Source organism: Leptonychotes weddellii, chromosome 9 (assembly GCF_054177405.1).
Source record: "Leptonychotes weddellii isolate Sample4059 chromosome 9, ASM5417740v2, whole genome shotgun sequence".
Classification (NCBI taxonomy): Eukaryota; Metazoa; Chordata; class Mammalia; order Carnivora; family Phocidae; genus Leptonychotes; species Leptonychotes weddellii.
In genome coordinates, this window is record NC_138377.1 from 69,693,043 (window position 1) to 69,716,254 (window position 23,212).

A 23,212-nucleotide genomic window follows, 5' to 3' on the forward strand; every position below is an offset into this window, starting at 1 on the left:
TCTTATCAGAATTTCCACAATCTAAAATGTGTGTACGACAAGTGTTCCAGTCATATTTATTTTTGATTAGCACTGGATGATAGAATGAAAGCTAGAAATGAATTTTCATTGGTGGAATTTGTGGTCCATTAATTAGCCTCACGTAAGCTTTCACTGGTGAAATGAGTAATATTCTTGGTATGTGGAATGGATAGAATCTTTTAGAGACAGTCCCCACACCTCCATAAATCTAAGAATCTAGCAGGACCTGTTAGCCAGAACCCTCCAGGTTGGTCCCTACAGCTCTACCCTGTATCTTACTATTAAAATCCTACTTCTATAATATTGATCTACCTACTGCTAGTGAGTCTCTTGTGCAAAGGATGCTACCATCCCTTAAGAAGACAGGGAAGTCGGTATTTATTGAATTTACAGAACAGGCTGTACAAACTGTTCTGTGTCTGCTTGCTAGTAAAAATGTATTTAGTAAATGTCAGTGTATTTGGGAGGCTTTGGTCAGAAACTTGCTCTTACTGAAGAAGCTGCAATTGTATATATGGCTATAATTATATACCAAAAAGATCAAAAGAGATGTGACCCAGTTGGCTTAGGCTAGTCTGTAATAAGTGTCCTAGAGTAAAACCTTCGGTCTGAACAAAGTAAGTAAACCCAAGTCCATGCATTAATGAAAAAAGAAGGTAAAAACGGGTCCACTGGGCAGATATGACAAACAAGAAGGGCACAATTAACTGAGATCAAAGGAGGTAAAAGGCCCCAAATGCAGGCAAACAGGAGTCAGGAGGACTGAGGAATTTGAAAAAAAAAAAAATTCAGATTCCATATGATCCAGCAATCTCACATCTAAACATTTATCCAAGAGAAATGAAAGCATACAAAGACTTGTATATAAATGTTCATAGCAGCTTTATTCATAATAGTCCCAAAGTTGGAAAAAACCCATATAGCCATCTGTGGGTAAATGGACAAACAAATTGTGGCACATACACAAATGGAATACTACTCAGTAACAAAAAGAACAAACTGTGGTAATCTGATCTATTATTTGCCCAACTTTATGTATTTGTATGTTATCAACTTTGCTGCTTTGTCAGCAGCATGGAGTAGGAGAATTATTGTAAGGAATGAGGTTTACAGAGGAATAACAGAACGGGTAGGGATTTCAGGCACAAATACAAGTCCGTGGAGAAAATAGTTTTAATATGGGCGCCTGGCTGGCTCAGTTGGTAGAGCATGGGACTCTTGATCTCAGGGTCATGAGTTCAAGCCCCATGTTGGGTATGGAGGAGGAGGAAGAGGAGGAGGTGTTGATTTTGGACATGTAAGTTAGGCATTTTGGTTCCTCTGGATACCACGCCCTCAAAAATTTGAAACTTAGCAATATTTGTAACTTTTTCACCAGCTTCTTTCCCTTTTAAAAATGACAGTTTTTAATTTAAGACTTAGTCAGAGGATGGTTGAAGCCAAGACTTTAAAAGAAAGCAGGTTGTTTCTTTATGTACGGGTCTTTAGGTCAATAAATGATTATTATGTATCTAACCAAGTCACGGTTGAAATGAACAGAAGAGTTTTCTTTAGCAATAGTTATCGGTGAAGTTCTCGATGAACTGGTTGTAGGTTTAACTTGTGTTCTCCTAGTGAAAATTAGCTGTAACTTTATTGTCTTCTGAATTCCTCCCTTTGTGAAGGATGGGAAGGGGTGGCACAGGATTGCCAAAGGGAAGAATCTCTAGCAATAAAATTGGAAACTTTTCATATAATACAAAGGAGATAAAATTAATAAGCTGCACTTTAAGTATCGTCTCTGCCCCATCCTCTGGAATAGAGATGTGTACAGAGCCCTCAGTTAATTACTAGGCAGTTTTAAATCAATTTCTTTCCTGTAATGCATTCACAGAAAATGTTATAATATCTAGTGTTTTGTTCTCCCACCCACCCTCCTAATGTGAGTGCCATGAAGCAAAATGGGTGGAGGGGGTAAAAATCAGGCATTGGAAGCAATCAGATAGGCAGGCTTTGGGGCACCTGGGTGGCTCAGTCAGTTAAGCACCGACTCTTAATTTTGGCTCAGGTCATGATCTCAGGATCGTGAGATTGAGTTCTGCCTCTGTCTCTGTGCTGGGCATGGAGCCTGCTTGAGATTCTCTCTCTCCCTCTTCCTCTGCCCCTCTGCCCATTGCCTCCACTCATGTTCTCTCTCTCTCTCTAAAAACAAAACAAAACAAAAAACAGGCAGGCTTGCTTGGACTCTCAGAGAACATTAGGAACACATCAGGTAACATTATTGAGGCAACTGTCTCTATAAAAACTAGTGCTGTCTTAAGACAATAAAAGACAATCCACAAACTGGGAGAAGATACTCGCAAAACACATATCTGATAAAGGACTTACCTCAATAATATACAAAGAATTCTCAAAACTCAACAATAAGAAAACAAATAATTCAGTTTCTAAAACATGGGTAAAAGATCTGCATAAACTCCTCACCAAAGAAGATATAGAGATGAAAAAAAGATATGAAAGATGCTCAACATTATGTGTCATTAGGAAATTTAAATTTATATTTAAATATTTGCAATAGTGATAAATGTAAATGAGCTATCAAGACAGGAAAATACATGGGTAAATCTTTAATGTATATTGTTAAAAGAAAGAAGCCAGTCTAAAAAGGTTATATACTGTATGATTCCAACTATATGACATTCTGGAAAAGGCAAAACTATGGAGATAGTAAATAGATCAGTGGTTGCCAGGGGCATAGGGGTAGGGCGAGAGGGATGAATAGAGTGAGCTCAGAACATTTTTAAAGTGGCAAAGTTATTCTGTATGATACATTAATGGTGGACTCATGATATTATGAATTTGTCAAAATCCATAGCATGTGCAACATCAAGAGTTATCCTCATTGTAAACTGTGACCTTCAGTTAATAATACTATATCAGTATTGGTTCATCAATTACAGCAAATGTGCCAAGTTAATGCAAGATGTGTGTGTGTGTGTGTGTGTGTGTGTGTGTGTGTTGGGGGCCAAGGGTATATGGGAACTCTCTGTACTTTCTAGGTAAGTTTTCTGTAAATCTAAAACTGCTCTAAAATAGCCTATTAAAATGAAAAACAATAACAAAAACTATGCTTTCTTGAGATTATGGGCTTCCTTGAGATTACTCTAATTAATTAGGAAAAAACCTTTAACCTTTCCTTCCTGGCTTTTAGAGGTCATAACATCTGCTGACATTTATTATTCATTCAGCAACTACCTACTGAGCGCCAATAGTGCCAAGCACTGTTTTAGATCCTGGAGATACAACAGTAAACAAAATGAATCAAGTAGCTGCTCCTTTGGAGCTTACAGTTTGTGGGGAAAGACAAGTACATAAAAACAAAATCATTAGAATAATTTCAGATAGTGACAATCGATATGAAGGAAATTTTAAAATAAAAGCATAGTAATGGAAGAGATAGTGATGGAGTAGGAGTTAGTGTAATCAACTTTAGCTAGGGTAATCCTGGGTGGCCTCCTTGAGAAGATGTCTTTTAAACTGAGTCCTGAATGTTGAGGAGACAATATGGATAAAAGTACATTAGGCAAGAGAAACAGGAAGTTTAAAATCCCCATGTGAAAATATATTTGGAATGACTGGAGCTTCAAAAAGATAATCCGTGTCACCAGGCATAAAGAATGAAGTAGTAAATGGCAGAAAATGAGGTTGGAGCAATGGAGGCACTGGATCCTACTGATGCTTGTTTCCTTCTGTTCAGGGAAAGTTCCAGAAGATGAAAGCTATCCCAAATTCCTTCCAGATGACTTTTTTGAATTCAGCAAATGTGTACCAGTCATCTGGGTGGATCTTCACTGTCCATTCTATATATTCATCTGGTACCTACCTTACATCTGCAGAAGTTATACAGTAAGAAATAACAACTACCACCAATAAGGTCACACCATATTTTTTTAAAAGATTTGATTTAATTTATTTATTTGAGAGAGAGAGAGAGAGCATGAGCAGGGGGAGCAGCAGAAGGAGAGGGGGAAGCAGGCTCCCTGCTGAGCAGGGAGCCCAACTTGGGGCTCCATCCCAGGACCCTGAATCATGACCCAAGCCTAAGGTAGATGCTTAACCAACTGAACCACACAGTCACCCCAAGACTGCACCATATTTTGCCTAATATTCTGCAACTAAATATTTTGTTCAGAAACATAAAATGTTTCACACATGATGAAACTTAACAAAATGGGTATCAAAATACTCACAGCCCAGATTTATTGGAAGTTAACCATCTGCCATTTTGCTTCATTGCTTTCCTTTTTTTTTTTTTTTTAAGGTATCACAGAATACAGTTAAAACCTAACCTCCCATCCCTTTCCCCTGCTCTTCTCTCCTGAGGTAGTTACTCTTAAGTTGGTACCATTTCCAGACATATTTTAACCATTTTCTATAAATATACTTTTACCCATAAACAATACATAGCATTTCTTCATGTATCTTTTCTATGACCACTCTCTGGGCTATATCTTGATTCTTTTTGACAGGATGCCGTTGAATAGCTGTCAAAAAAAAATCAGTCTGAAAGAGCTGGAGATCCCGGCCTCATTCATGTAGTTGAGCATACTAGGGAATGAATGACACAGCCATCATGAAGTAGGTTCAGGTAAGAAGTATCTGCTCTAATAATTGGCAAGCAATGAAGGAAAGATCTTTCTAGAAAATATGGATGTAGGGAACTAGCACTGAAACATATTGACAAATAACAATTGACTGAGATTCATTCATTTATTCAATCATTTTACCAAGATTCATTGAACTACGTGTCCCCTGAGAATACACTAGTGATTAGGACAAAAACCTTGCCTACAAGGTGTGTAGGTACGTCCCAGGTTGAACTAGAATGCTATTCTCCTCTGGGAGTAAAGTAAAAATTTAAAAATATTTAAGTTTTATGAAGGCAGAGAATAAATCCTTGGTGGTGATTTCAATGATATATCTTGAACCAAGAATCAGAATCCATTTTAGGAAAATGGAGGCAAATGTTGGGAAAATCATGACATAAAATGTATGTCTTCTCACTTCCTCAATGGCATCATGGCATCATTTTGATGTTTTCTACCTTCCTTTATCTTACACTACTTCCTTCATTGCTAACTTTCAAAGGTATTTGCTCCATGTATTTTTAAGATTTGCATAAGTAGTGTCATACTTCATATATATTTTTGTTTTTAACTTGCTGTTTTCCCCTCAAAGTTGTTTGAGCTATATTCTAGGTTAATTTAAGTAAATAAGATTAATGATTTTAAATCATGTATGTTGATGTATATTGTTTCATATTAAGAATAAACCACAGGTTATGTATTCATTCTCATTCTGATAGGCAGTTTAACTATTTGAAAGAGTGCCACAGTGAAAATCCCTATACATTTCTCTGTCTAGCCATCTGAAAGAGTTTCTCTAAGGCATATACCTGAGTATGGACTTGCTGGGCCGTAAGGTATGCACATGTTCGATTTTATCAGGTGAAGCAGAAACTTCTAGTGTCCAACCCCAGTCTTCATTCTTCCTTGATTTTCAGTTGGACACATGGACATCTGAAAGAGACATTTCCCACCCTCCCTTGCTAAATATGTCAATTTAACTAAAATTGGGCCAATAGTATGTAAGTGGAAATGTTGAACGGTAGCTTTCAGTATATTACCTTAAAAGACAGCTGGCGTTATATCCTTTGCCCTTCCTTTTGCTTTGTTCCTTTCCTCTCTGCTGGCATCAGGAGTATAGGTGTGATGACTAGAGGTGAGGAGTCATTCTGGACTATGAGCACAGGGGACCCACTGCAGGAATGTCAGAACCAGAAGGAGCCTGTGGGTGCCCTTCTGGAGCCATTTCACTAGCAACAAACTTTATTCCTTGAGACTTTGTTGGAAAAACCTGAATTTCTTTCTTGTATAACCTTCTATTGTCTTAAGTTTTCTGTCACAGCTAGCCAGGTACAATACTAACAAATGCACTAAGACTCCACACTAGTTTCCACTGGTTGTACCGTTTAATACCCCCACAAGCCACAAATGAGCTTATGATTATAATACCTTATTTTATAATTGTTCAAAGCATTTTATAACTACATCTCGCCATGTCATGTGAGAAAAAAAAACAAGTACATTAGGATCTCCAATCTGTAGCTCAGAGCGTTAGAACCTAGGAAGTTCAATGACTTGACCAAGGTCTCTGGTAGGTTGGTATCAAGGATAAATATGATGTCTCACAGACAGATGCTGTGCTCCTGTGGGGCTACCTGAAGAGAGATTCTTTTCAAAGTGATCTAGTTATGCTGACAAACCTTACCTGCTCTACTCCCAGTTAATTCACGTAACATTGTGATAAAAGTCTATCATTAGCTGTCCTATTGCTAAGCAAGAGCATATTGAGTCACACGCTAGAATGTGCATTTTGGGCACTGGCTTGGACTGGGGAGAGTCAGTCCAACTCAAGAAGCTAATTGGTTACAGAGAAGGCAGGGGAAAGTGTACATTCATCAAAGAACACTAGTCAATTGCCTGGTCTCTTGGCACTGATTGCCAGCCAATTTTCAGACTGATATTGGCATTGAATCCAAAAAAGTCACTGATCTCCCTGCACAGCTGGAGGGCATTGGGCTAAGAAGGAGTGGAATTTGAAAAGGAGGAAGAAACTGAGACCTACTTCTATTTTAAACATATTTTTCCCCTTTTTTTTTGCTAATATGGGAGTGACTTACAGAAAATGGAGTGGTGTCAGAACCATCCAGGCTGCTGGGCAGGGTGGGAGAAGCTGTGCTAGAGTCGCTCCTGAGGACAGAAGTAAGTTTCCTAGGAAATGTCCAGAAGTGCTTGTTGACTGGGACTTGAAATAGTCTGAAGATGTGTTTCTGGCTGCTGGGTCCCTAACGGGGTTTCATAAGCACATCAGAGTGCACACATGCATTACAGGGAACTTTGGGGTTTGGTCGATGTCAAGTCAAAGGGGTCATGAGTTCCTTTCTCCCGTCAAGAAGATGTTGGCCACCATCACCTTCTTTGTCACCTCTGATGTCCGCATGCAAGGGCCCCTGAGTGGAGAAGCATATTTGTTATAGATATATGGAAAGAAGAGGCTATGTGGAAAGACAAGAGACAGACAACTCTGTATATTTTGGTTTCCTATGAACTGAACCCTAAATCAGGTAATTCTAAATATATTCTCTTTAAAAGCCTCCCCTCTGCCAAATGTGTCTTCAGCTATTAGGGGAAATTAAACTGCCAAATTTAAATCTATTTTCAACACCACTGAAAATTATAAATAGAGAAGAATTACCTATAAATCAAGCTCACTATGCTACAGGATACAATCCAGTTCATATATGCCCAATAAATGCCAGCGAATTTTCCAAACCAGAAGTTAACTGTCTGTGCTTGATGTGGGAGGGCAACATACATACTTAATAAAATTTAAAATCCAGGCCTCAGGGCTCAACAAATTCAGTTCTTGCTACTGAATTTCTCCTTGAAAATAACATAGTGCATTGAAAGTGGAAAGTCTAAGGAACTGGAATTTCTACTGAAATGAGACAGAAGGCTCTGCTGCATCTAATCAACTGACATGAGACACCTGGAGCTCTGGTTGAACCATAAAGGCTCTGTTTTTATCAGATTCTGCCTTCTATGGATGGGGAGGACTGATGATAGAGTGCCATGTGGACAGTGTTGTGAGCAGAACATTATGCAGCGGGAAGACAATACTGGATAGGGATTCTGGACACCTAGTTTTTAGCTCCCGTGTTGCCTCTAACTAGTTCTGAAATCTTGGGTGATCTTTGAGCCTCAGTCTCCATTACTGTAAAATAGGAAAATGGAAGATACTCTTTACTACGTAGTCGAGCTTTAGTGGTCTGCAATTACCTCACGGTGTACTCCACTGATTGGGATTGCTTCTGATTAGAATAAAATATAACGATGTGGTGAAAACTTCCAGTGCTTAACCATATCCAATTCTCTCCTTTCCGGATCCATTACATAGGTAGGGACATGTGACTCCTTCAGATCAATGGGCGGTAGATATGATGTCTGCGTGGGTCAAAGATGGGAAGAGCAATGTGGGTTTTTCATATTCTCTGTTCCCCTGACATACCCTGTAAGCGAAATGTTGATACAGTAGAGCCACAAGGTGGAAATGACCAGATCACTGATAGTTGAAGAGAGCTGCCCTAGAGAGCCATTAAACTTGCAAAGAACTCAGGAGAGTAAGAAATACAAGAGATTTTGAGGTTTTTAATTGCCATGCTGTCTGGTCTGTATGCAACATATCATTGCCCCAGACCCAGGAGACACACCCAGCAGGACCATTTACACCCATGCAGCCAATGACTAGTTGTTCACAGGCAAGAGAATACATGTCCCCATCTATACTGTTAAAAGCAGGCACAAGGAAGAAATATGAAGCTAGAGATATTTATAACACACAGCAATTGCTCAACAAATGCTTGTTTTATGAAAGAATAATATGAAGTTCCCCCTCCTGTGTGTGTGATAGAAGAAGAGGATGTGGAGGAGGATGAACTCATTGAGAGCATCTCTGTATCCTGATCACTGTAGCACATGGTAGTGCTCAAGAAGTGTTTGTTGAATTCAGATGAATTGAGTGAACACTTAGTATGGTGAAGCATATGGCTGACTTTAAAACTGACAATATAGAAATGAATATTGGTCCCATTCCTTACTCATAGCCTCCACTTTAAAAATAGAAAATATCTAAAATCTATACATGTGGAGGATTGTCATTCACACATTCATTCATTCAGTAAATATTTATTGAGTGCCTGCATTGCTCAAAGCACCGTGTTCAGCATCGGTGAGATAGGACTGGAAAAGTCCTCATGAAGTTTACAATCTAGGGCACTGGGGCTGAAGGATAGGAGGAACAAGGGGGTGAGAGACACTACTTATTTAAACAACACTGTGATGAGTATCACCACGGGGAATTACAGGATGCCTTGAGAGCAGATGATGGGGGTCCCAACCTAGGCTGGTGGTCAAGGAAGGTGTCTAGTTTTAATCCAAGTCACGGTTCCTGCTATGATAATTTGGTAACTAAAAGACTTGCTGAATTTTTCAGCCCACGTGAGGAATCTTGTGACTGTGGCCCTGCTTAGAGACACAGTGGTTGCCGAAGTGTAAGCAAGGCAGATGTTTTTCGAGCATTTGTCTTGCTTTCACTTTGCTTGAATTTCGATGCGGCAGCATTAGTCAAACACACTAAATATTGCAGGACTCTGGGAAATGGAGGAAAGTGGGGAAAGGATTCTATCCTTCTTTGCAACAAGATTTGCATGTGGTTTTGACACTGTGTAACCCAGAGTCCCTCCTTATGAAGGAGAGACTGTTATTTCACAGATGAGGAAGCTGAGAATGGAGGGGTAGGCAACTTGCCCAAAGTGGCACAGTTAATAAATGCCAGAGGGAGAATTTGAACTCACTCAATCTGGCTATAAGTGAAGACATTTAACCCACCCCTACTTTACACTGCATCGCCTCTCCCAAGACTGAATTTTGTAAGAGCAGAGTCATCTTACTAGGAGATCAAGTTCTGAGGTTAGCATGTAGCTGAGAATCACTGTTAGCAAAATTACCCTGGAAGATTCTTAAAAAGATCTCTTAATAAATCCAATGTGGACATTTTTTCTGCCAGCTTGGAATAGATTATTGCTCATTTGATTGAACACCTGTTAAAATAAATTGATCATGTTTTGGGGCCATGTTTCTAGAAAGGTATATATCTTCAGACACTAGAGTCACCTGCAACTTGGTCAGGTGGTCACTTAAAGAGGCACAGTGATACTGAGGCTGACCAAGGGCACATAACCTCTTCTATTTTATTTCCTTTTTCTGAGTCTACATAATTGAATCCTAGCAGGCTAAGTATACTTTGGATATAATACTACCATATGTTGATTTGTTACAATTCTTTTTTTTTGACGATTTTATTTATTTATTTGACAGAGAGAGAGAGCACACAAGCAGGGGGAGAGGCAGAGGGAGAGTGAGGGAGAAGCAGGCTTCCCACTGAGTAGGGAGACTGATGTGGGGCTGATCCCAGAACCCTGAGATCATGACCTGAGCCAAAGGCAGACACTTAATTAACTGAGCCACTGAGGCACCCCCATTTTTACATTTCTTATGTAATAGAGTCCTTTTATAGACAATATCTATTTCCCTTTCTCCCCTACCAAAAAAAGTCTAATAGAAATTTTAGGGAACTTGGGGAGTGAGAAAGGAAGATTCTTTGCAAATCATACCACTTACATGAGTATCTCTGAAAGGATGATTGGGACACTGCATTTTTAAAGTAAGCTTCCAAAGTGATTCTTATGTATTCCTAAAGTTTGAAAGTCATCTACGTGTCTATCCCATCCTAATTGAGAGGAGAACAGTAGGTCATCCTAGCCATTAGGTGAACAGTGGAGTCTGCCTTTCATTTTAGCATTTCCCGCTGTGCTATGTCCTGGTGCTCTACCTGTGACCCCCAGTGCTTGTTTCCTGAGTGTCAGATCCAATGGATCTCAGCGGAGTAAGTAGGGCACTCACCCAGGGCCAGAGAGAATTCTCCTGAATTAAGTTCACACCACATGTAGAGCAAGGAACTTGAGTAGCCAAATATCACTACAAGCAAGAGTCGCATCTGTTAACTATAACAGTATCAGCCCAGGTTCATGGCTGCAAGTATCAAAAGTGACTCTGTCTATTTTGAGCCCAAAGGGAATTTCCCGATTATTTAGAGAGCTCTGGGCCTACCAAATCAGTGGAGATCTGGAGGATCAGGCAGAAAAGCAGCAAGAATAGAGAAATTCTGGAGGACTGAAGTAAAGAATCCGCAGCAAGGGGGCGCCTGGGTGGCTCAGTTGGTTAAGCGACTGCCTTCGGCTCAGGCCATGATCCTGGAGTCCCGGAATCAAGTCCCGCATCGGGCTCCCTGCTCAGCAGGGAGTCTGCTTCTCCCTCTGACCCTCCCCCCTCTCATGCTCTCTCTCTCTCTCTGTCATTCTCTCTCTCAAATAAATAAATTAATAAAAAAAAAAAAAATCTAAGAATCCGCAGCAGGAACAGCCTGGTGTGCTTCATGGTACCCCTTCAAATTCACCTCCCAAGAAAGGATGGGTATCTAAGCAGCTGAGGCTGAATCAGGTGCTTCCCGAGGGAGGGAGGAGTTGGCCCTCACCCCTTAGCTCATGAAGAATGTGGGGGGCAGCTCCCAACACAACTGCACTCAAGGGAACCCCCCCACAAAGGGAGGCTTAAGTGGGGTTGATGGCTGGGCAGTCCCAAATGACAAAAGCAAATACTCACAGGCCTGCTTGGGGGGCAGCCTCCTCCCTAGAGGACCTGCTGGGCCTCTTCCTCTAATGGTGGCACCACCATCTTGCTCTTCTCATTTCCTATTTAAGAAATAGGAGCTTCTAGGGGAATATTGTTGTGATGAATATAGGGACTCTTTAACGCAAAGCAAAACACATCCTCAAAGTTCTTTCTCTTTTTCTGCATATCGGCTAGGTGCTTTTATCTGCTATGGAAAATAATAAAGAAACCAATTAAGGAATTTGAAACTGTCAGGAGTGTGGCATGGCTTAAAGAAAGGACATTGTTTTTTCCATTTGTTTTTTCTGCTAAGGGCCTTGTAGGTGCCTGAGGTAACTTATCATTTGTTATTCATTTATTCATTTTGGTGCGTCTCGGGATCCAGCTGTTGAACCCTTGCTGACTTGCCGCAGCTATGACACACAGTTTCTTACTTATTGCTCCTGTTCTTGCTGCCTGTGCCTCAGCTCCAGGTTTTGCTGGAGCTTGACTAGCCTACCTCTTCAGACTGGTAATAGTCCCATTTGATTGTTAATCTGGAACTTGGGGAAAGCTATCTGAATCATTCTACTAGGAATTATTCAACCCCGATGGTGTCCTTGGGTAGCAATCGCAGTTGTTAGTTTCCTCTAACTGTAGGAACCGATTGGGCATGAGCAAAGGGGGTGGAGGACAGGAGAAAGGATGGAACTATGTCCTTATACATAGGTAAAGATACTGAGAGAGAAAACAATCAGAAATGTGCCAATATTTCACGTATTGCATGGAGCACTGGGTGTTATACGCAAACAATGAATCATGGAACACTACATCAAAAACTAATGATGTATGGTGATTAACATAAAAATAAAAAAATAAAAAAAAAAAACCCAAACTAATGATGTACTGTATGGTGACTAACATAACATAATAAAAAAAAGAAAAAAAATAATTCTTTTCTCTTAAAAAAAAAAAAGAAATGTACCAATATTTCCTGAGATATGCAGCAAAATGTTCCCATAATGATGACTCAGATCCATTCTGGAAATAGTAGGGGTATACATTATAAAGAAAATGCCAACTATTATTTAGAGGTTAAAAAAATGACAATCAACTTACAATGTCTGAAAGAAAAAAATGATACTGTTATGGCAAAGGAAATTGAGGCAGAAAGATAGTTTTTGTTTTTGGAGTAGATGCCATACGAGATGGAAGTTCTACTAAACCAGACATAGAGCCAGTAAAAGAAATCTCTCCAGGATTCTCATGGTAGACCCTTACGCACATGCTTGCAGCCATACCTGAATATGAGGTACAACATGCCACCTTTTGAACTTCATTACCACTTACTCCCCCAAATTGAAGGCATATTTGAAATGCTAAGCAATTTATCCTGTATATCAAGGATTACCGTCTTGCTCAAACTATATGTGCCAAAAATATTGACACATGACCCAATGATGCAAACAACCTATTACTTACTTTCTGACTGACTTGTAACCCTTTTGTTTAGCTAAAAATTTGCCTCCAAATCATTCTAACAATTATCCTCCTGACTCCTCATGCATGAGAGGAAGAGTCGTCACAATCCCATTTTCTACTTTTCCAAGTCAAATTCTTAGCAAATTTATTCTAGATTCAAAAAATAATTGCTATTTTCTTTCTGTCTCTTCTCAGGGGGGAAAAAACCTTCAAGGGCTGCCATGCCTCCCTCTCACGGTGTAGCTGGGAAACGTACAACTCAGGGCTGCTAATGCATGGAATAAATGGACAGTCTTGCTAACTCCTATTATCGTCATTGTGTCTAGAGTTCATGTCAGTTCGAAACTAAAATGTCCTCCTTTGCATCCACAGTACTTTAAATATCCCAACAGTATCTGCATTTATATAATGCCCATCTGCACAATATCAAATCATCTTGACAAATGTTCCATATTTCCAACTTTGTGTGTGTGTGTGGCTGAGAAAACTGAGAGGTTATACAAGACAAACTTTTTTGGGTTATATGCACATCCAAAACTTGCAGTCTTCACTGATAGTAAGGGTCATGTAACTTGGATAAAACATGGGCAAAAATGAATCCACGTAGATCAGAAATGATTAGTCAGCTTCATTTTCTTTTCTACCACACTATTTTACATTATTCATTTTAAATGCAGGAGACTGGAAAAAAATTGACTTCTTTTTAATGAGGTTTGATTTATTCAACCTTGTATTATTAGTGAAAATAGGATACCTTGTTAGTTGGAAAATACATTTAAAATAATGCACTGTTTTGAATAAATTATCGGGTTGATGAGTATATAATGATAATATTGATATTACTTTACATTTGCACAGAATGTTGACAGTTTACAAAGCACATTCAGATGCATCACTTTGCTCAATCCTCAAAATTCTCTGGGCATTATTGTTCATATTTTATAGATAGGATCCTAAGGCTCAGGGAGGTTCAATGACAGGTAATAGGTGAAAAGCAAGGGTTTGGTTTCTTTGGGTTTCTGCCTCCAAACCTTTTTCAGAAGTCACTTTTGCCAAAGATAACCAAACAAAAAAATGGCCTTCATTGTCTCTTACTGCACTTTTTCACTAGCTTCTTATCTACTATCTCAGGAACAATCTTCCCTACTACTCTTGATCTTCCCAGAAGCAATTCAAATCACAGTTCTTTCCTAACAGCACTCTCTTGGAGATCCTTTGCCTGGAAGTTAAATTTTGAACTCTTATATTGTCATCCAGCGTCTTCACAATGGGACCTAAATGTAGCCTCAACGTAATCCTTCAGTCCCTTGTCCCTTTCACATGGCCTATGTCCAGCCAAACCAACCTCATGAGTCCTTCAACATGCTATGCTGTTCTATAGCTTGTGTCTTTGTACCCGTTTTTTAATTTCTCCCTAGAATGTCTTTTCTTTATTCTTCACCTAGCAGATTTCTACCTATGACCTGAGAACCTGCTGAGACAACATCCTGTATGAAGTCTCTCCTCCCCTCTTAGGACATGTACACACATTTCATTATTGTCAATACCCAATGAAGTTGAAATAATGTGAATGAGCTTCCTAAGGGTATGGACAGCATCTTGGTAATCTTTACTCCCCAGGACCTAGCAAAAGGTCTGGCATTCAATAACTAGTTATAGAATTAATAAATAAAGTATCTATTATCTCTTCGACTACAGTGAAAACACCTGCATTTAGTAGACATCAAAAAATTTTATAGCAATTTTACTTCTGGGTATGTTTCCAAAATAATTGGAAACAGGTTCTCAAAGAGATATGTGCACTCCCAGATTCTTAGCAGTATAATTTACAAGAGCCAAATTGTGGAAGCAACCCAAAAAACATCAATGGATGAATGGATAAACAAAATGTGGGATAGACCCACAAGGAAATGCTATTCAGGCTTAAGAAGGAAGGATTTTCTGACATGCTACTACATGGATGAAACTTGAAGACATTTACTAAGTGAAATAACCCAGTCACAAACGACAAATATTGTATCATTCTACTTACATAAGGTATCTAGAATAGCCAAATTTATAGAAACAGAAAGTGGAAAGGTGGTGACCAGGAACTGGGGGGAGAGAGAGATAGGGGGTTGTTTAATGGGTATAGAGTTTCAGTTTTACAAGATAAAAAAGTTCTGGAGATTGGTTGCACAATAGGGTAAATATGTTTAACACAACTGAACTGTACACTTAACAATGGTTAAGATAATACATTTTATTTACTAAATTAATTTATGGGTATTTACCACAAGTACATATTTTTAAGTAAAAAAATTCTTTTAGTGACATACCCTTCTTAGTTAGAGAAATGAATGAACTAAATAAATTATTTTGAATATTGTAGTATGTGTATGTGGGTAGTAGAGATAAAAAGATAGGATGGAACAAGAAATAAAATACAAACAAAACATTTCTACTCTCACGAGCTTGCTTTCTAACTGGAGAGACAGAAATCAGACATACAAAGTGATGATATAATTTCAAAACAATGAATTCCCATAAAAATAATTTAATTGGAGTCCCAAGATGGACTAAAGAGTTTGGAGTTAAGTTGGATTAATCTTGGAGCTCTTCCTGGAGGAGGTAGATGTGTAACTTGGTTTCAAAGAAGCAGGGGGTGGGCAATATAGATAGAGAGGGTGAAATGGATGAGCTATTTGTGAGGGAGATATACTTGCTTTATAGGAATTAATTTATTAAATTCTACAACAGCTATATCAAATAAGTACTGTTTATAATCTCTCTTTTGAGGCACAGAGGTGAAGTAGCTTACCCAAAGAGAATGCGTAGTAAAGGGCAGAGTAAGGTTTTAAACCCATGCCACTTGGCTCTGGCATTCATGCAATTACTCAATAAGCTATGTTTTGCTCTGCTCTCCGCTTGATTCCTTTATGAAGTGGTTCCCAGTGACTCATTTCTACATACCCTTCCTAAGGTCCAGTGGTTTTTAACAGTTTCGAGAATGCAACATATTACCATAGGAGAGCTTGGAATCCAGCTGACTGAATGTTCACAGAGGGCTTGGTGAAATAAAATAGTTTAAGAACAATATGAGAAATTCAGTTTAGAGAAACAATTTTTCTGACATGGGTCAGTCCCTTTGACACAGGATTGAGGTTAGGGAATCTACTCTCTGGGGGGACGGTCCCACTGTCACAGTTTAGCATCTCAACTCTATAGCTCCATGGACGTTCTTCCCATATGATGCTCTCGTGGGTTAGCGTTTCACCAAAGTGCCTCTGCATCTCGCACAGTGTTTTCAAGGGTATCAGGCTGCAGACTGTCGTCAACATCACCGACTTTCATCAGAATTTACATCTTTTTCCACCCCCAGGATTGCAGCAGATGTGTTACACTATTTTGAAAAGAAAATCAGATATGGGTAATAGAGATTGGCTGTATATGAATGGAGTGAGAGGGGTGGTCAGGAAAAGCCAACTCTTCCATATTAAATCATATATATTAATATTTAATACTGAGAAAGTGATCATAGTTAGGATGCTGCTTACAGAAAAAGACACTGTGCTAATCCATAGTAAATTATCTGAGGTAGAGTCAAATACTAGAAGAACAAGGTGGCGATTATTTAATCTTTATTCTGACGCAAACCACTGAACTGGGAAGTGCTTTACCGTGTTCAGACTTCTTTTGTTTTTCCTGCTTAATGTTCAAAAAACATAATTCAGCAAGATTTTGTTAAGTATTTTATTTTACTTTTTAAAGATATTTATTTATTTGAGAGAAAGAGAGAGAGACAGCATGAGTGGGGGGGGCAGAGGGAGAGGGAGAGAAAGAATCCCAAGCAGACTCCACCCTGAGCACAGATCCCATCGTGAGGCTCGATCCCAGAACCCCAAGATCATAACCTGAGCCAAAACTAAGACTTAGATGCTTAACCGACTGTGCCACCCAGGTGCCCCCAGATTTTGTTAAGTATCTTAAAATTACATTCAAATGATCAGGTCATAAATACTTGTTGATAAAAAGTGAGAAACAAGGGTACACATTTTTCCAGGTTCAAAGTGAAGGGAATCTCTTACTATTGAAGCATTACTAGTTAGAAAAGAAATCATTTAGGGCGCCTGGGTGGCTCAGTTGGTTAGGCGACTGCCTTCGGCTCAGGTCATGATCCTGGAGTCCCTGGATCGGGTCCCACATCGGGCTCCCTGCTCGGCAGGGAGTCTGCTTCTCCCTCTGACCCTCCCCCCTCTCATGTGTTCTCTCTCATTCTCTCTCTCTCAAATAAATAAATAAAATCTTTAAAAAAAAAAAAAGAAAAGAAATCATTTAGAGTCAGATGAGTATAGACATAGAAAAAAAAGAGAGAAAAGAAAACTATTCAAGTTTTTCAAAAGTCCTTTTGGACAGGAGACCACTGATAAAATATTTCATTTTATTAACTCTGAATGAATTAGAGACATGTGGGTTGTGTTTTCCCCAGAATGGGCAGGGGCTTAAAATGTAAGAGAAAGGGGCACCTGGGTGGCTCAGTTGTTAAGCATCTGCCTTCGGCTCGGGTCATGATGCCAGGGTCCTGGGATTGAGCCCCACATCGGGCTCCCTGCTCGGCCGGGAGCCTGCTTCTCCCTCTCCCACTCCCCCTGCTCGTGTTCCCTCTCTAGCTGTCTCTCTCTCTCTGTCAAATAAATAAAAAAATAAAATAAAATCTTTAAAAAAAATGTAAGAGAAAATAACTTTTGGCAAATCCTATTTAGTATTTTGCTAACCCTGAACCATTTTTGCTAAAGATTCACTTTTGTGATTGAGTTTAGAAGAGAATACAGAAGTACGAAAAGAATGCATTGGGTTTTTAAACTGAACTGTTTTGAAATCAATGACAATTTAAGGTTCTTCTAGAAACAGGTGGATTCATGCCCAAAGTAATGAATAGCTTCATTGTCTCTTGGTCTTACATCTGAGTGTGCTGGAAAATTTCAAATTTTGCCTTGTAAAATGTATAGACCTGATATATGCTTCAGGAAACACTCTTCTCTCTCTCTCTCTCTCTTTTTAAAGATTTTATTTATTTGAGAGAGAGAGAATGAGAGAGAGACAAAGCACATGAGAGGGTGGGAGGGTCAGAGGGAGAAGCAGACTCACTGCCGAGCAGGGAGCCCAATGCGGGACTCGATCCAGGGATTCCAGGATCATGACCTGAGCCGAAGGCAGTCGCTTAACCGAGCCATCCAGGCGCCCGGAAACACTCCTCTCTAACAGAATCTGAATTTCAGGGCTCTGCCTTTGATTCTGATCTGTCTACCAGTTGTATCACTCATGTGTTCTTCACGGGATCAGCAAACAGCAAGTTGTCTGGTGAGCCATGTGTGTGTAGTTGGTAGGCTCAGCCCTGCTCTATTAAGATTACTATGGCTGCCCTAACTCAAATTCTCCTGTACTAGAGGTTAGGACAATATTGTTATTAATAACTTTTTTTCATTTAACTGATTTTTTTTTTTAAATAGCAGTAGAACTTTTTCATTTTGGTCTTCATTTGGTCTGTTAAACATGATATAGAGAGATGAATTCTAAACACATCATTGTGGCAGACCAATGGATACCCTTTGATTATCTTGAGCTATGCCTACCAATGCCTAGTTAAGTTGGGGTGTGGGGAGTACCTAAGAAGGATCATGTATACTGGTCTTTTGGCACCAGATATAGCAATTAATCAATAGACTCCCATTGTATATATCACCTGCCCACTCCCCCCAGTGTATATACATACGTGCATATATCAGCAAAACAAAATCAAAACCTTTTTGTGTTTTAATAATATTGTTGTCATGAAGATATCATTTCAGGATAAAATGTCTTAGAAGAGTAAAAATTTCTTCATATCTGCAATATTCCATTAATAAATGGTTCTATTCATGGTGCCTACATCAGTTATTACTATTCCCCGGGAATGGTAAAGCAATTTTCTAATATTCCCTTCGAATTCTAAGACCAAAAGCTCTAGAGATGTGTCTTTCAATTTCATCTTTGAAACTTAGAATAGCAAAAGCAATAACAAAAACAAAGGGCATTAGTCAACGTTTAAAGCCTCATCGTCAACCCCTGCAATTTTCAGATATACCTCAGGATAGCTGCAAATTCTGTAAAAGGATGTCTAATCTATGGATGGGAGGACTAACTTAGGTATGTTAGTGAGACCGGAAAAATATAGGAAGATTCCAGAAGACCCTTCATCTTCATCTTTCTGCTCATTTCCTTACTTGCTTAAGAAGTAACCAAGAAATACCTACCATTCTGGCTGGTAAATAAATAAGAACTACTTTGTCTGAAGTCTTGTGATTCTAATATTTTTGACCAATCTATTTTTACACTATTTCAGGTGAACTTCTTCCTTTACGTGTAAGCAACCTGCACCCCAGTGCTCCAATGTGCACAGCCATCCACACATCTATGGTCAGCCCCATACATCATTTATTCATTTGGTTTCTGCCTATCAGAACAAAATCAGGCAGGATTAGACCTAAAGACAAACTCAACTGTATATACACATACAGGTTCAAAGCGAGCCTTATTATTAGATGAGTAGGAAACTAGCTATATGATGACATTTTAGGATACTCTAAGGCATGATGGAAAACAAAGGGATTTCTGGCCTTTTGCTACTGTCTTGGTTGAATATTAAAGTTAGCACTGTTCTTTGTAATACTTTTGTTAATGGAAGTTTTAGGTATTGGGATAGAACTAATAGTCATAGGCATTCAGGGTATTGGAGAAGCTTTATGTAGGGAGATAACTGGATGACTGGGGCACGAGAAAGAACAAGTACCAAATTCTTGATTTATAAGCCAGTGATAGCCTTGATTTTGCTTTTTGTAAGTACGTGGTTAGAAAAGAAATCTTAGGGAACATGGTTCGAACCATAGCATTTAGATTTTCTCTCTTTTCTTTCTTTCTTTCTTTTTTTTTTTTTTTAAGTAGGTTCCACTCCCAACGTGGGGCCTGAACTCATGACCCTGAGATCAAGACCAGAGCTGAGATCAAGAGTCAGACGCTCAACCGACTGAGACACCCAGATGCCAGATTTCTATATTGAAATAGGAAAGTAGGAGGGAAAGGATGGGTAGAGGAGGATTGTAAGTGAGCATTGGCTATGGGCTAGCACATTCCTTACATGATCTCACTTAATTACTCAAACAAGCTTGTGAGGCAGGAATGACCTCCATGGAAGATAAACTCAGAGAGATGAAACATCTCATTCAAAGTTGCATAGCTAGTAAGTAGAGTATAGAATCTGAACCCAGATCTCTAAGCATAAAATAGTTTTATGCTTCTTAACCAACTGAGCCACCCAGGCGCCCTAGTTTTATGCTTCTTCTCAAGATCTATGCCATAATTACTTATATTCTATATGTAGATTTAAAAAAAGGTTCCATTATCCCTGGTAAATTCTCACTGATATTCCGCATAGGAACAATTCCTTTTTGACTTTTAGACCCTGCCAGGACATACATCTTCAAACTATTCTGCATCAGAAATGTCTAAAAAAAGCTGTGTGTGTGTGTAATTATAATGGGTTATTTTGTGTCTTCTTTCCTGATGATTACCAAAACGCAAAGAGGTGATATGAACATGTTTGAAATTTACCATTATGCTTTTATTATAAGTAAACACAAACTTGTTTTCAAAAGGAAATAATATATTCCAGAAAGGGGATTTCTTTTTCTTTCTTTCTTTTTTTTTCTTTCCCTTAAACAGCATCCTTCTGGTCTAAAGAGGCTTTTAAATTGGGTATCAGAATATAATGTAGAAATAGAGATAGTCAAGAAGTTCCTAAAATTGCCACATTGTACAGCAGACTTTGACTTTGTGTACATATTCCAATGGGAAACTGAGAACACATCTTAAGCCCCATTTCTTTTACTGTCACTTTTAAAATCAGGGAATTGGTTTGGAAAACAAACCCAGAAGTCTCCACCATGCTCTCTCAAGCTCTTGCCTCAATGATCCCCTCCCTCAGCCATCTCCCAGCACTGACTCCAAAGATTCCAAAGTATGAGCCCTTCCAAATGTGAGGGGGGGAAATGAAATGACTTGCCTTCTTAATTGTTTCTCAAGCCAGTGAAACCAGCCTTTTCTTTATCGAAGGAGCTTCATCCACCATGATACATAATAGGGAGTTGACACTTTGATTTCAGGAAATCCACAGCTCAGAGTACTTTTCCTAGTCTAGTTCAGACACTAGAGCTTGGGCTAATGTGTCTGATGATCTCATCTGCCTGGAGAGAGGAATAGCAGGTCTGAGAGAATGCTAACTCCCATTACGTAAAATTGTTGTTATAAAAGCACTAAGTGCCAGACAGCTTACATACATCTCTTGGTATGTTTCAAAGACAAAACAGTATATGCAGAGTCAAATGCAGGAAAGCCATTAAGTAAAACATCCCCTTTACCTGATAACGTTTTCTGTTGGACTGCCGGCAGCTCCTCACTGTTGGGAAGACAGGAGCCTGGGAGCAAGGTCTTTCTGCTCTGCAGTTTCTCAAAGGATTAAGAATAAAAGATGTGGTCCCCCACAGAGTTCTCCTTAAGTATTGAACGTTGAGAGGCATATGTGTGCTAAGTGAGAGGCCGTAAAAATGAAAGATGATATGGCGATATTGGGTGTTATATGTGGATATGTTGAAATTCCTTTTGCCAATCTCTCGATTTCTCCACCAATGATAACCTTAACATTGCATGACTTTTCAGAGATTTAGATTAAGCTGACTTCTAGGCTGTCCTCTTACATAATTTCCGTTACTCTGTCACCCTTCATCTGCCTTTCAATGGTTCCCTCTCTATGTCCTTTGCCGTGGCTTTTCTTAGGTGGGGAATTTTAGGTCGTAAGTTTCTCTGCTGCTTATATCCGAAAGTCTCTCCATGAAAGCCCTGTCATATATAGTTAAGCAAACTACATGGGCAGTTCATTATAACATGGCTTTTATATAAGTTCTGACACCCTCTTGGTCTGTCGTAGTTATTCATAGATGAAATGAAACCACCAATTAATCACACACTGATATTATAGAGTGAGGCTGTGTTTCAACCATGTTGACCTTGTTTGGGGAATACATGAAATCAGGGGCATGTAGGTCACTTCTGGAATACAGAAAAGATGGAATAATCACCAATGTTTGGAAAAGGAGAGTCCCTGGGAGAAGTCAAGATTAAATCTAGATTGGTACAGTAACCACTTTAGGTAGGAGGAATTTTAATACAGGGAAATGCTGAGAAGCCACACAGATGATAGTAGGGTAACTCAGATACTAGCAAGAACAGAAAAGCGCCATCACTCTTAAGCTGGACAGCTCTGGGGCCACATTCACAAGCGGGAACCACTTCAGGTATGCCTGATGGTAGCTGGAACCAGTAAGGCAGGGGTATCTGGCCTGATTTGGAATAATAGAGGAGGCCCAGTTGCTATCATACATGTCACCCAAGGGAGAAGGATACAGAGACAGAGAGAGACAGATAAATATATAGATTTTTTTGTCCCCTTTTACACACCCTCCAAATTCCTTCCAGCGCCTTCTATTAGCTGAACCTAGCTGGAAGTTGGTAAGTAGGACTGGAAAAAGTAATTCTCTGGGATATAGCTAGAATGAGGGAAGGTGGGGAGTGGATCTGAGGGCAGACAGGGAGATGACCATATCAGACAGGTAAATGATGAAGGCAATAGAGAATTAGAACCCAAGATTAGGAACCCAATAACCCACCACTAATTCAGATATGTGATCTGACTATTCAGACTGATAGTTTCATCAGGTATGGGACAACTTTAAATGGTATGTATCCATGGGTTTATTGTACCTTAGTTTTTTCAAGGTACTGCCTGGATCCTAAACACATGATTTAGATATTCAATGTATATTTTCTTCCTGAAAAGAGAGAATTACTTCTGTGCAATTTGCCTTTGTAATTCTAAGTAGTTTTTTCAAGATGGAACTACTGGATACCAGGTTCTCATCAATAAAGTACTTGGGGCATTGGGCAGGAGTTGACAACAAAGGAAGTCATTTTATTCTTTTTAAACAAAATTAACTTTTTATTTATGTGATATGAACTAATTTAGAATATGTATTAAGATGATCTCACTAAAGAGTTAAAACTTTCATTTTGAGGCTTCTTTTTAGTTAGCAAATGATATTTGATCAATTTGAAGAGCAATAACCTATCTTTATGTACATTTTGAATTTACATTCCCCTGATATTGAAACACAATTCTTTTTTTTAATTTTATTATGTTATGTTAATCACCATACATTACATCATTAGTTTTTGACGTAGTGTTCCATGATTCATCGTTTGCGTATAACACCCAGTGCTCCATTCAGTACGTGCCCTCTTTAATATCCATTGCTGGGCTAACCCATCCCCCC

At 39.1% G+C, this 23,212-nt stretch overlaps 1 long non-coding RNA gene and 1 other non-coding gene across 2 annotated transcripts in view; both read left to right on the plus strand.

Annotated features, from left to right (window-relative positions):
- Window positions 1–23,212, plus strand: part of LOC145723277 (uncharacterized) — a 248,758-nt gene that overhangs the window by 118,975 nt on the left and 106,571 nt on the right. The gene's annotated exons all lie outside the window — the stretch shown is intronic.
- Window positions 1,206–1,278, plus strand: TRNAK-CUU (transfer RNA lysine (anticodon CUU)). The gene has a single exon. It is a non-coding gene; the product is annotated as a tRNA-Lys (tRNA).